The sequence below is a fragment of the Giraffa tippelskirchi genome, chromosome 8 (assembly GCF_054371585.1).
Source record: "Giraffa tippelskirchi isolate mGirTip1 chromosome 8, T2T-mGirTip1v1.2.pri, whole genome shotgun sequence".
Lineage (NCBI taxonomy): Eukaryota > Metazoa > Chordata > Mammalia > Artiodactyla > Giraffidae > Giraffa > Giraffa tippelskirchi.
Window position 1 is genome coordinate 9326687 of NC_137282.1, and position 14475 is coordinate 9341161.

Consider the following 14475-nt stretch of genomic DNA (forward strand, 5'->3'; position numbering starts at 1 on the left):
CTCCTCTGTCCTCTGCCTGAGTCCCATGCCAGCACTCCTGGCATGAGTCCTGGACACGAATCCAGCTCAGTGACTTGGGCCCTGCTCCCTGCTGGCTGACTGTCCTAATGCCTGGTACCTCCTTTCTTTTAGACTTCTGAGGGCAGCAGCCCTTGGACCCTCCTTCCTGCTCCTGGCTCAGTCTGATGCTTACCATATGTCCCTCACTTGCTGTATGTCACTTGCCTCCCAGTACCTGCTACTGGCTTTGACCTTCCTGTTGCAGGTCCTTGTATCAGGACTCTTTGTATATGAGCCAAATCTGTTTGCTCTTCCTTCAAGGGAAGCTATTTCCTTAGAGTTTCCCTAGATCCTTACAATGAGACCCCTGCCAGACCTGCACCAATCAGCCTCCATGTACACACTTGGATCTGAACCCTTTCAGGGAGCTCAGGTTGGAAACCCCTATACAAAGAAGTATACAATGTATACAAATCAAGTGTCTTAAAGATTATAAAGAATTCGGTTCAGTTCAGTTCAGTCGCTCAGTCGTGTCTGACTCTTTGCAACCCCATGAATCTCAGCACACCAGGCCTCCCTGTCCATCACCAACTCCCGCAGTCTACCCAAACCCATGTCCATCTAGTCGGTGATGCCATCCAACCATCTCATCCTCTGTCGTCCCCTTCTCCTCCTGCCCCCAATCCTTCCCAGCATTAGGGTCTTTTCCAATGAGTCAACTCTTCGCATGAGGTGGCCAAAGTATTGGAGTTTCAGCTACATCAGTCCTTCCAGTGAACACCCAGGACTGATCTCCTTTAGGATGGACTGGTTGGATCTCCTTGCAGTCCAAGGGACTCTCAAGAGCCTCCTCCAACACCACAGCTCAAAGCATCAATTCTGCGGCGCTCAGCTTAGTGTCGTTAATGTACTAGCTTAGGGAAATCAAGCAGGATCATCATATGATGGCGTATTTATGGACATCTACATACATTTTTTTATTTTTATATGATGCCATTTTAATAGATGTGCCCATCTTTTCAAATGAGGAATGTTTTGGGTTGGGCAAAAAGTTTGTCCAGCTATTTCTAAAACATAGAAAACCTGAATGAACTTTTTGGCCAACCACATATATACATTTCTCAATTGAATATATATATGCCTCAATTCATCTTCAATCACATTTTTACTTTTCTATATTTTAGTTGAGTGTTTTTATTTATTAAATCATTAGTGAAAATAAAGTAGAGAATGCTAAGCTTTTTTACCTTTTAGCATTATTCAAGCAGAAAAGACTACTGTGTTTTCTCCATGTGTGTTGAGGGTGCTAGCCCTTTTGGTCTTGGAAAGATTTTATTCTGAAAACATTTATGAATTCATGATTAATGGGCTTCCATTCGTGAGTACATGTGACAAATATTCAACTTAATTTCTCTGTATGAGTTACCTTATTTTTTTCTTTTTAGTTTAAAAACAAGTGTAATCACATTATATGAAATGCAAGTCAACTCTTCTGTGACGCACACGTCTGCAGATTTTAAACATAATATTGCTCTTTATATTTGAATTATACCTGGTTAATCATGCCAAATAATTTATTTTTAAAACATTGAGCATTCAAGAAAAGAAATGTACAAAAAGACATTAATATGCATTTGCTGGACGGAAAAGGCAATGGCACCCCACTCCAGTACTCTTGCCTGGAAAATCCCATGGATGGAGGAGCCTGGTAGGCCACAGTCCATGGGGTCGCTAAGAGTCGGACACGACTGAGCGACTTCACTTTCACTTTTTCCTTTCATGCACTGGAGAAAGAAATGGCAACCCACTCCAGTATTCTTGCCTGGAGAATCCTAGGGATGGCGGAGCCCGGTGAGCTGCCGTCTATGGGGTCGCACAGAGTCGGACACGACTGAAGCGACTTAGCATAGCGTAGCATAGCATGCATTTGCTGGAAGTTCTTTGGGATATTGATAGTTACTTAGTATTAGGGAGACCATGTGGATGATCAACTGCAGTATGAGTTTATTTTGTAATTTAACATGATTGGCTGGGAAAATACTTTTTTAGACTTTATTTCAAAAATTACTGTCCATGCAATGTAAGTACTTCCCACAGCTTTTGCCTTTTCTAGCCTAAAGGCGAGAAACAATGCATATTTCTCTCATTTGGTTGAAAGTTATGAGAGAGATAACTAACTGTCCCACAAAAGATCTGTGCTCTACCTTCCAGAGTACGGAATCATCCTCGACAGTGATTTCCCAGCTAGGGACATCATTTTCCAGCCCTCCTTTATTTAGGTGGGTCACAACAGTCGTTCTCAGTGATGGAACGTGAACAGAAATGATACACATCACTTCCAGGAAAAACTTTTAAAAGGAAGTGTAAAAGTTAATAAGGACATCTGTGGTCTATTCACACAATGGAGTGCTGTCAGCAGCATGAGGAAGAGAACTACTGTTGCATCCAACACAGGGATGAGTTTCAAAACACTGTGTGAGGGAGCCAGACACAGAAGAATGCATAAGGAGCGATTCCATGTACAAGAAGTCCAAGACTAGACAAAACTCATTGCCGGTGACAGAAATCAGAAATGACTGGGAGGAAATGATGGACTGACTGGGCAAGAGGTATAGGCAGTGAGGAGAATGGTTAACATCTGTCTTGCATGGTGATGGTCACACAGGTGAGAGATTGTCAAAACTCACTGAACTGAACCTTGAAGATCTGACCACTTATGTGTGTAAATTGTACATCGATAAAAAGGAGGCATGCTTTACCTGCTCCTTCTTTCCCCATCCTCAACTGGAAGCCATTTCATCCCTCATGGGATGTCTGGCAGTATTGGGAAGCCTTTTTGATTGCCCTCCTTCTGGCATCTAGTGGGTAGTGGCTTATGATGCTTCTCAGTATCCTGCAATGACAGGACAGCCCTTAGAATAGAACATCAGCTCTCCTAAGATGTCAGGAGTGCCAAGGTTGAGAAATCCCACATTAAATGGATGTAGAGGGCTCTGAGTTCCCAGAGAAGGCTGAACCTGAGATATGGAAAATCACGGCCACCCCCTAGCCAGAAACACCAACACTGGAGGTCACATCAGCCAGTGATACATTTTTACTGTGTTATGGCATTGAACTGTTAGGTTTGGTTTATTCCAGTGGTTAACACTACTTTTTGGCTTCCCTGGTGGCTCAGATGGTAAAGAATCCACCTGCAATGTGGGAGGCTTGAGTTTGATCCCTGGGTTGGGAAGATCATCCCCTGGAGGAGGGCATGGGAACCCACTCCAGTATCCTTGGCTGGAGAATCCCGTGGACAGAAGAGCCTGGCGGGCTACAGTCCATGGGGTTGCAAAGAGTTGGACATGACTGAGTGATGAAGCACAGCATTGCTTTAATTAATAGATCAAACTCTAAAATGTTGACACTAAGAATAATACTTGTAGTGTCTTCCTTAAGAGGAGACATGAGTGAAATTTATCTTAAGTCTTACTATCAAGAAAAGCTATGCTTCCTCTAAAGCAGTAGTGTGATTTTCTATCTCATGGATGTTGTAACTTAAGGGGTTTCCCGTCTTATTTCAAATGGTAGAGGTTAGAACTCAGCTTTTAGGTGCTTCTTACAAGCAGCTCTCTGGGAACATATGGTTTGCTTTTCTCCACGCTCCCCTAACCTCAGTCTTTAATGTTTTCCTTCCATTTTTCCCCTCTTGTACCAATTCCCATGGCTACTTATTTTTCCCTTTGGAATTTAGATTTGTTTTAAGGTTAGCTTATCTGCTTTGTGTAAAAATGCAGCTTCTAAATATAAAAACATATGAATAAAATATTTATCCAAATACCAATGTTCCTTTACTTAAGGTTGTGAATTAATAAAGATTTTTGTATCCCAGACCTTGAAGGGGTTTTCATTTTGTCTTAACCTCTTAAGGTCCAGAAAGAGAAAATGAGGTACCCAAGTTCCAAGTTCACAGTGAGAGTTCATGGAAGTAGTTTAATGTTTAAAATAGAAGCCATTCTCTACTGTATAAAGTTCTCTCTCTCTCTCTCTCTCTCTCTCTCTCTCTGTGTGTGTGTGTGTGACATATACAACTTGTTCATCACTAATTGGACATGGCTTGTGAATTATTCTGCCTTCAGAGTTTGTACCAAGGCAGGTGCGCCTGGATAGTCTGTGCAGGAATGTTGTTCTAATTAGGGAACCAGGAAACACTAATTCTTAAAGTGCTTGTCTGTCACATTTAGCCCCTGTACTATCTGAGATAATCAAGAACTCTGTCAAAAACAACGTGGGGTAACAGAAATCATGTAAAAGATTGATCTAGGCAAGATTGATGTACCAATGATGAGTATCCGAAGAGAAAAAAAGAGAGGAAAAGCAGAGTGGAAGTCGGATGATCCTGTTGACATGATCTGATGATTAATATTGTAAAAATTATGCAGCTGTGTCCAGCACAATTTCAGAACATTCATTCATTTATTCATTTTACAATGAATTCTCTTAGCTCTTCTCTTATCTCTGATTCTCCTTGTTTCTTCAGATGCAATACTGTCTCTGACAGTAGGTGGAAATGAAATGATGGTTTCGAAGGAGTTCCTTAGAGCACGTAGCCCCAGAGGGAGGGCTTCCTCTTGGCTGTTTGATGGGTCCTGCTCTGTGCGGGACCACTGAGCACCACGCAGGATCGGCAAAGCTGCTGCATCCCTGAGTCAGCATCACGCTTACCAGCAGCTGCTCCCCGCACCCCGGGTAGATGAGAAGTCTATGTCGTATCACCCACATGCATGCTTATATTCATTATCTTGGTGGATTCTGATTAAAACAAACACACACAAAGAAAACAGAACAAAAGAACCCCTCTTAAGAGGCACCCCAGGAAAGGCATTACATTAGCTTAGCTTCTAATGAGGTCTTCTCTGGGAAGAAGTAAACACAGTCCTAGGAAACCTGAATCCTTTTACCCCTTTCCTATTGCCCTCTCCGCTGGCTTCCTAGGTGGCACTAGTGGTAAAGAACCTGCCTGCCAATGCAGGAGACTAAGTGACTTGTGATCCCTGGGTTGGGAAGATCCCCTGGAGAGGTCATGGCAACCCACTCCAATATTCTTGCCTGGAGAATTCCCTGGACAGAGGAGCCTGGTGGGCTACAGTCCACAGGGTTGCAAAGAGTCAGACACAACTGAGTGACTCGGCATGCACGCATGCATGCATTGCTCTCCCCACAGCCCGACTGCCACTTTCCAATTAATTGAAAAGCCTGTGCTTTTAAGATGCTGCCAGGTGAGTGAGCAGGAATCCACACACTCACAGGTGTCTCAAGAAGCTCAGCCTGATGCCTGAGAATCGTGAGATGATTCTTGCGTGCTCCCCTCATGGCAAAGCTCCCAGGAGGAAGTCGATGATACACAGTATCACTTGCAAGTCAAAATAGTGATGGAAAGGGGTCCTTGTTTCAGCCTCATTGGTGGAAGTGCAGACAGATTCAACAAGAGATGTGATCTTGAATTCTGGTCCTTCACTAGTAAAGCGGTTTTCTAGATGAGCATGGGGAGCTGAGTATCCAGTTAAACTCCTCCTGCTGGGGCTTGAGCCTCTTTTTGCCCTGGATCCTGCCTGAGAGTGAAAGTCGCTCAGTCACGTCCAACTCTTTGCAACCCCATGGACTATACAGTCCATGGAATTCTCCAGGCTAGAATACTGGAGTTGGTAGTCTTTCCCATCTCCAGGGGATCTTCCCAACCCAGGGATCGAACCCAGGTCTCCTATATTGCAGGTGGATTCTTTACCAGCTGAGCCACAAGGAAAGCCCAAGAATACTGGAATGGGTAGCCTATCCTGTCTCCAGTGAATCTTCCCAACCCGGGACTCGAAACTGGGGTCTCCTGCATTGCAGGTGGATTCTTTACCAACAGAGCTATCAGGGAAGCCCCTGGGTCCTGCCTACCTGTCCTACTTCGTCATCTCCCTGGAGTACTCTACTGTGTATATCTTCCTGTTTCCAGATTGTGCCATCTCCTTTCTCATCTCTACATTCATATCTGCTTGGCAAAGTCTTACTCATCCTTCAAAACCCAGCTTAAATATTTCTTCATCTAGGAAGGTCCCAGCTCTCTCCAGAAGAGTTATTATCTATGCTGTGCCTCCTGTTGTCTGTGACAGAACATACCACAGTGTAGTGAAATCAACTGGTCTGCTTCCATGTCATTCTTTCTCCTTTTATCGGGAGTTCCTAAAGGTCAAAGTCTGTGTCTTATTCATCTCTGATGCCTGGCATATAGTAGATGATTAATAAGTATCTGTGTATATGAGTCAGCCCACAGAAAAGCTAGATGTCATCTTAAGACATTGTCCCATGATGCACTGATCTACAAAACAGGCTAGAAAAAAATCAAACACTGACAGAGCTCATCTCCTCTGTGCAAGCGAATAAGCTTCAAGTCCTACTAAAAGCCAAGGAAGTAATTTTCCGTCCCAACCTCCCTTGAAACTGGGGACCACACCTGCCTCCTTGATTGGTTTTGTCACTCTTTCCCCTCCCCATCCTATGTCCTGTCTGGATGGTGAAGGACAGGGAAACCTGGAGTGCTGCAGTCGATGGGGTCTCAAAGAGTCAGACACGACCAGGCGACTGAACAACAACCGCCACCAAGGGTTGGCGTACCCGAATTCACCTGTGCTTCCCGAGACACCCGTGTGTTAATTCCTGCTCAGTCGCCTGGCAGCAACTTAAAAGCAGAGGTTTTTCAGTTAATTGTAAAGTGGCGATCAGGTTGTGGGGAGAGCAATATAGGGAAGAGGTAGGGGGATTCACGTTTATTCCAGGACAACTCATTGGGCAGAGAGTCCACAAGGAGAGCATGAGAAGTGACTTTCAAAGACATGGGAAACTTCAACCTACAGACAGGAAGAACCTGAAATACAGACTAAAAAGGGCATCTACCTGGCACTCAGAGCAAGGGGTGGGGTGGGCGAATGCACAGCTCGGTTCAAGGGCAAGGGCACTCAGCACAGGCCTTCAGGAGGCAGTTTTGCATGCGGGAGGACAGTGGCAGTCATCACCAGAGTGCATTTTCAGATGTGACATTTCCAGGACATCCCACTGCGCCCATGGAGCACAGCCCCTCATCCGCTGGCTGCATCCTTCTTCAAGATGAGAGGCAAAAAGCTAGTCCCTCCCCCTCCCTTCCCCTCCTTAGCACAAACATATGGCCTTCTAATGACTCATTTGTAAACCTTTACCTGCAGTTTGGAAACTTTTTTCCCTAGAAATAATACTGTAAATGGTGGTTTGATCTCCCCTTGGTCCACTAAAACTTATAAGCCCCTGATGTGCCTGAGATGGAGAATGGATAGAATCTTTCAGCTGCACCTAACCGATCTTCAGGATACGGTTTCCAGGAGAAGGTGACTGTGGCCTCAGATACAGATCCTCACGCCCCCAGCCCCACCCCCACCTCTCCGTCCTGACTTAGGGGCTTCTGGTTCTTGGTACCCACAGTCTCCAGTCCTGAGCATCAGTTAGTACTTCTGTGACGACCTCGAGAGAAGACATGCCTTCCTCTTGCGCTTCTCCGAGTGGAGGTGTGCCCGCAGGCTCAGTTACGTGGGGGAAGAAATGGCCTTGTCCCAGCGGTGTGATGGGGCTTCTGACTCCTTGGGAAAACTTATTGTCTGTGGGTCAGGTCATTTTTGTGTTGAGAGTATGAATGTTGGGGAATAGGAAGACTAGTTTGTGAGTGTGTGAGTGTGCGTGTGTGTGTGTGCATGTATAAATGTGTGTGCATGTGTGTGTGTGCATGAATGTATGTGCATATGTACAGGTGCGTGCCTGTGTGCATCTGTATCTGCACTGCGTAGCGTGTGCGCGCATGCGCCTGCTGTCCTGTGCCGTGCGCGCGCCTGCAGTCATAGGTAGCGATGGAAATAAACGTCGTGACTTCGGTTTACCGGGTCCCTTCCACTCTGTACCTCCCCATCGCTTGCCTGGCGCTGCATTCAGCCCCTACAGCTCTCTTTCATTTTCTCCTGCTTATGGGCGGGAGAGCTGTGTGTTGATTCCAAGTCAGGCTTTTCCCCTTGGGGTTTCATCACAGGAAAAAAAAAAGATAATAATTATTCACTTTTTAGAGAATAATTTGAATATGACTTAATTATATTTGATGGCATTTTGCTTGTGACCACATTTAGGTCTCTTTGTAAAGAAAAGCAGAGAGTGCTGCTAAAAAAAATCATTCTCGGCATAGCAAAAGAAGTGGCTTTACATTGTTTATGATCGGACTGTGTACATATCTGGCTATACATATAAATTCCCTACTCACTAAGATGCTTCTAGCTGATAGTTCTAAAATGCAGAGGCATGTTGGCTTTAAGATGGAGCTCTGTGGGGCAAGAAGCCTCTACCCTCAGTGTCACATGCAGGCTTGAAACAGCTTTGTAGTGGCATTTGCTATTTTGTCTCTGATCCTGCCTCTCCCTCCTTTTATCCCTTGGTTCAGATCGTGTTGTCAGGGGCTTCTGAGAGAGTCTACCCAGTGATTTTGAAATTGTGTCTGGCCTGTGACCTAGCTGGCCACTGATGTCACACTTGCTGTCATCCTTTTCCTGTAACTTGGATGATGATAGCAGGCAGGCAGGATGAGTCAAGTGTTTCTGACCTCAGACCCAGAGTTGTATTTACCCAAAGCAATTGTAAGACTATCTTTGGAAAATTTGCAAATCGATTAAGAAGAGTTTGGGGACACTTGCTCTGAGTGGCACGCTCATCACAGGACCTTTCATACTCAAGAGTGCTGATTGTCACTAGAAACAGTGACAGCCACCACCTGAAAGACTGATCCCCTCTGGATCATTAACAGTGTTTCTAGGCAAATCTCTGAGGCTAAACAACATGGGCAAGAAGTTGGTAAGAATGTTCAGATGCGGAGATTCATTATTAATTTGGAACTAGGGGAAGGTGCGTCCGTCGTTGACCTAGGATGGTATAGGTGGCTTGGTCCTCTGTGGAGGGCAAGCCAGAACTATGTCCAGGTCTCAGTGCCCCTCCAGAATTAGCCTTGAGGGAGGGCAGAGGTTGTGGCCGATGGGGCCTGTGCCCTTTGGTTCATGGAGGGCAGCACGTGGGAGGCCTTCTCCACGGCCGCATCATCATCTGTCCAGGGCCGTATTCCCACTGCTTTCTCTACCGTCTCCTCCTCAAAGTTTTAACGACTCTCGTGCCAGCTTATTAATTTAAAAAAGGAAAAAAATATCCCTGTGGTAGAATGCATTAAGGAGAAAGCCTCAGGGTTTATTTCTGGGCCTCACCTGTTTCCCATAGGCAAGATGCCTCCAAGAATCAGACGTGATTGTGTGTTTCTTTCTCCTGGAAGCGTCCTGAGATTCCAAGTTGAAGCCACAGTGGAACCTTGGGAAGTGTTTGCGTGTCGGAGATTTGGAGAGGGAGAGCATTGTTAGAAATTGGGACTTGAATTCACAGGAATATGAGAGACGGTTGCCTCCACTCAGGAAACCGTTTTCCTGCACCTGTGGAAACCTTGTGTACGGAGCAGGGCTGAGAACCACCATCTAGAAGGATTGTTGCAAACTTCCCGTTTGGCTAAAGGTTTTTGTTTTACTCTCTGTGTGTCTCTCTCTTTCTCTCACTGCTGTGGCGGTGAGTGGGGTGGGGAGAGTGTACTGGGGGCTGGTGAGCTGATAAAGACATAGTAACTGTTGTCCAGAGGCTGCTCTCCAAGGAATCGTGGGTGATTTCTGTTTTTTCCCCCACCATTGCCTAGATAATATCGTAGCCTTTGAATAAACTGGTAATTAAAAAAAAATAATTACAGTTTCCCAAACCATTTGTCATCCGAGCCACCCTGAGAATATTATTACAAAAACCTGCCCCCACAACACACTGGCTTACTTTTATCCTCAGGAATAGGAACCAGCAGGGCTTGGTTAGCTTGTCCAGTTCATGGGGGCCCAAAATAGATTTCTTGCTCTGACTGCAGGCCTACCTAAGAGGGTGCCCATGTCTGAGTCAGGCCAGCCTAACCCCCAAGGCAGGCTGGTGACAGGGCATGATGAGTTGCTTGATGTTTAGAAGAGAATCATTGCCAGTTATGAAACTCAGGATGCAGTGTTAGTTAATTAACAGCTATTTATAAGCAGCTATTCTGTATGAAGTTCTAATCCTGAAGCTGGCAGGAAGGAGTAAAAGAGAGCTGAAAAACAGAATGCTAAATGCAGTGTAGTATCCTGAATCAGATCCTGGAACAGAAAAAGAATCTGAGTGGAAAGACGGGTGACATCCAAATAAAGTCTTTGGTTTAGGTGATAGTAATGTATGGATGTTAATTTCATAGCGTTGACGAATACATCATGGTTATATAAGATGTTATCATTAGGGAAAGCTGAGTAGCAGTATACGGGAACTTTCTGCACTATCCTTGCTACTTCTCTGTATATTTTAAATTATTCCAAAATAAACAGTTTATTTAAAAATAAAATAAAAAGAAACATACCATCCAAATTCTCAGTTACCTTACTTTGCTAAATTCAGTCCCTGCTCGAGGTTAAAAGAGTCTTTGAAGCTATAAGCCCATGAAGTTTTTTCAAGGAATACACATTTTTTACTGAATGTTTTCTTTTGGATATTTCCCACTAGAAAATGTTCCTTTGGTCTGACTTGCTTAGTTGAACGGACACAGAAAGGGTAGTGAGTACGTGATATGTTTTTGTACACCTTGCATCCAAGACAAACCCCTATTAAATGGTAAATGAGACTCTCAGAATACCCTCCTTCTGCCCTGTTAGACTGGGACTTAGGGCCTTCAGTGTGTGAAAGGTTTAATAGCAAAAGAATGATTCCAACCTACCAGGGAAAGACGGTATTACTGAACAATCAGAGATAAGATTACAGGATTATAAAGAGATACAGAATGTTTCAGCTAGTCTTGCTGTTATTAAAAGGAAGTGCTTTGAACTTTTCATAGGAGGACAGAGTTTTATATCCAGAGAGATTAACTCACCAGTGGAACAGTGTCATAATGATAGCAGTTGCTGGCAGTTGAGGGAGTAAGAGAGGAAAGCAGAAGGGCATTGGTCTCTGAATTCTGTCTAGAGAAAGGATTCATGACCCAAATCTTGCCCACTCTAACCAGCTGGAGATATAAATGAGACTGGGTAGGTGTTGATATCATGAAGGGCCACTACTTTTGGAAACCTCTACAGAGCACAAAGCAGGAAGGAAGAGCTCCTGCAGAAGCCTAGACATTTGCCCCCCAATCCAGTTAACTTTCCCTTAAGCATATTCTGAAGAACCACTCCTGCAGTAGATTTAGGATATTATTTTTTCTTAATTTAATTTTTATTTTATATTGGAGTATAGTTGATTTACTGTGTTGTGTTAATTTCAGGTATAGCAAAGTGATTCAGTTATGTGTGTGTGTGTGTGTGTGTGTGTGTGTGTGTGTGTGTGTGTGTGTATACTTAGTTGCTCAGTCGTGTCTGACTCTTTGCAACCCCATGGACTATAGCCCACCAGGCTTCTCTGTCCATGGGGATTCTTCAGGCAAAATACTGGAGTGGGTTGCCATGCTCTCGTCCAGGGGATCTTCCCAACCCAGGGATCGAACCCAGGTCTCCCGCATTGCAGGCCGATTCTTTACCAGCTGAGCCACCAGGGAAGCCCTAGAACACTGGGCTGGATAGCCTATCCTTTCTTCAGGGGATCTTCATGACCCAGGAATCAAACCGGGGTCTCCTGCATTGCAGGCAGATTCTTTACCAGCTGAGCTACCAGGGAAAAGAATCCATATGGCATTACTTATTTTTCAGATACTTTTCCCACTTAGGTTGTTACAGAATATTGAGTAGAGTTCCCTGTGCTATACAGCAGGTCCTTGTTGACTGACTATTTTATATAGTGTCCAGATGTTAATCCCAAACTCCTAATTTATCCCTCCCCACTGAATTTTCCCTTTTGGTAACCATAAGTTTCTTTTTGAATTCTGTGAGTCTGCTTCTGTTTTGTAAATAAATTCATCTGCATCATTATTTTGGATTTAGGTACATCATAATACATATCAGAGACTGTTTGTTTCTCTGACTTTCTTCACTTAGTATGATCATCTCTTTTTTAAAACAAAAAAGCATATTCAATATAGAATGTTTAGACAGTTCATGAAGAACAAAGAAAGAAATTTTATGTAATTGTATATATAGAAAATTTAGAGACATGTCTTTCTAGCTTTGTGTTCACTTGTCTGTTTTTCTCCCGTGTCTTATGTGTATATGCATAAATAAAATGTATGCTCACACATGCAAATCTTGCTTTTTGTACATGGTAGCATGTGGACCCTGCTGTTTGTTGCCTATAGATGACGTTGCACTGCTTTCAGCGTAAAAGCCAATATCTTTATTATAACCTACTGTTCACATCATGTCCCCTGCCTGGTCATTTCCCTGATATTATTACCTCTCCTGCCAGTCTGTTGCCGTCTCTTTGCTAACCTGTGAGCACCATCCTCACCTCATGCTCAGCATCCTGTTACTTGCTGTACCCTCCACAGAGACCATTCTTCCTCCAGGTATCTATCAGCATAACCTGTCATCTCTTCTTTCAGAAGTTCCTTCCACAGTGAGGTCTTCTCGGATCACTTTTTTATTGTGCTTGTTTTTTTAATTTTATTGAAGCACAGTTGATTTACAATGTGGTGTCAGTTTCTGCTGTCCTTCAACATGATTCAGTTAACATATGTCTATTCTTTTGTATATTTGTTTCTGTTGCTGAATCGCAAGTCCACGTGCCTGATGCACAGTGAGGCCAAACAATATTGAAACAGTGGAGTCTGGAACAGAGACTGGTTTATTACAGGGCCATGCAAGGAGATGGATGGTTCATGCTTGAACCCCAAAGTTACTAAAAGCTTTCTGCAAAGCCGTTTTCCAGCAAAAGGTGAGGGAGGGGTGTGGTTAGTTATTGCAAAGTTCTTGGCATCAGGTCCTTTGTTCTTGAGGTCAGGTTATGGGTCAAGCAATGATGTTCCTGTAAATGTCCACCAAATGAATGTTATTCTCTGTCCTGACAAAAGGGCAAGGTCCCAAGGTACAGCTTTCAGTGTCCAAGTCCTAGTCCTGCCTGAGAGGAGCAGAGCTCAGCTGGCGGCTCCCTCAAGGCCAGGTTCCCACACCCTGTCCAGCTGTCATCTCTGGGGGAGCCAGGCGCTCAACTCAACTGGTCCTCAGTCTCCTCAGGCCGCCTAAATGGGGGGACCAGGTCCCACAGATTGTGACCCAGGTAGAGAGCCACTGCTATTAGGTCTCAGAGACAGGGATGAGGGAGAGACTCACCGCTGCCTCAAGGCCTGGGCCAGAGCTAGTGGGTGGTCTTGGGGAGGACTCTGGAGCCCTGCAAGACGTCTGTTCCCTGGGTTCCCCAGCTCACCCTCTGGCCTGAAGCTGGGTGAGCTGGAAGGCCTCCAGGAGAAAGCCTGAATCTGCCTCATCTCACTCTCCGTCTGATGACCACCACACCCCCAACCATTGGCTGAATCATTTTACTAATGTCCCTAATTGACAGTTTGTTACCAGTGGGCGGGGCCCACTGACCCGTGGGCAGGGCAGGACTACTAATGTTCACTCATTGTCAGCTGGCTGCTTGTGGGTGGGGCCCACTGAGGTGCCAGCCAATGGCTGAGCAGGACCTGTTGCCTGGTAACAGGGTACCTACTAATGTCATACAGCCATGATGCTAAGGTCTGTGTTCACTGAACACTGTTACATTTCCATTAGGGTTTATCACAGGATTTGAATATAGTTCTCTGTGCTGTAGCGTAGGACCTTGTTTTTATCTGTCCTATATATACTGATTTGCATCTGCTAGTCCCAAACTCCCAGTCCTTCTCTCCCCCATCCTAGGATCACTTTAAAATTTCACTTCCTGTCTCATCATTTTCTCCTCCTAGCAATCATGAATAACATACCATGTATTTTGCTTATTTAATTATCATCAGCTTCCCCAGCTAGGATGTTAACTCCATGACAGGGCTTGTCCCCTGGGCTGTTTCCTGTATTATTCCCAGTGCAGAGATGACACTATTAATACCTGTTTAAAAGTCTCTAATGAATGAGCTTAGTAATGCATCAGAAATCATATTCCGTGTTCATAAATATCTTCTATCATGACTTTAATAGCTTTTCTTTCACTTAATAACTTTGTATTCCATCATGCCCATATACAAACATGCCTCAGTTTATTAAACATTAGTTTAATAACTAGTCTACCACCCTTTGTTGAAATATTGTCCTCTATTAATCTCAGTGTATAAATTTTTACACTTAGCTATTATAATCAGCGCCTCAGCAAATAACTTTGTGTACATTCACACAAACTCTGGCAATTTCCTTGGAATAAATTTCCAGAAAAGAAATTTCTGGTCAAGAAAAATATATCTAAGATTTTTAATGCACATTCTCGAATCACTCTCCATAAAGGCTGTATTTTTCCAAAAGC

The 14475-nt window shown here is 44.3% G+C and overlaps 1 protein-coding gene and 1 long non-coding RNA gene across 20 annotated transcripts in view; one reads left to right on the forward strand and one right to left on the reverse strand.

Moving 5' to 3' along the window:
- The window catches only part of ZMAT4 (zinc finger matrin-type 4), a 362048-nt gene that overhangs the window by 163171 nt on the left and 184402 nt on the right, over nucleotides 1–14475 (forward strand). The window lies entirely within an intron of this gene.
- On the reverse strand, nucleotides 12811–13565 carry LOC145517005 (uncharacterized). The gene is made up of 2 exons (XR_014061920.1): nucleotides 13314–13565; nucleotides 12811–13008 (listed from the first exon to the last, which is right to left on the reverse strand). It is a non-coding gene; the product is annotated as an uncharacterized LOC145517005 (long non-coding RNA).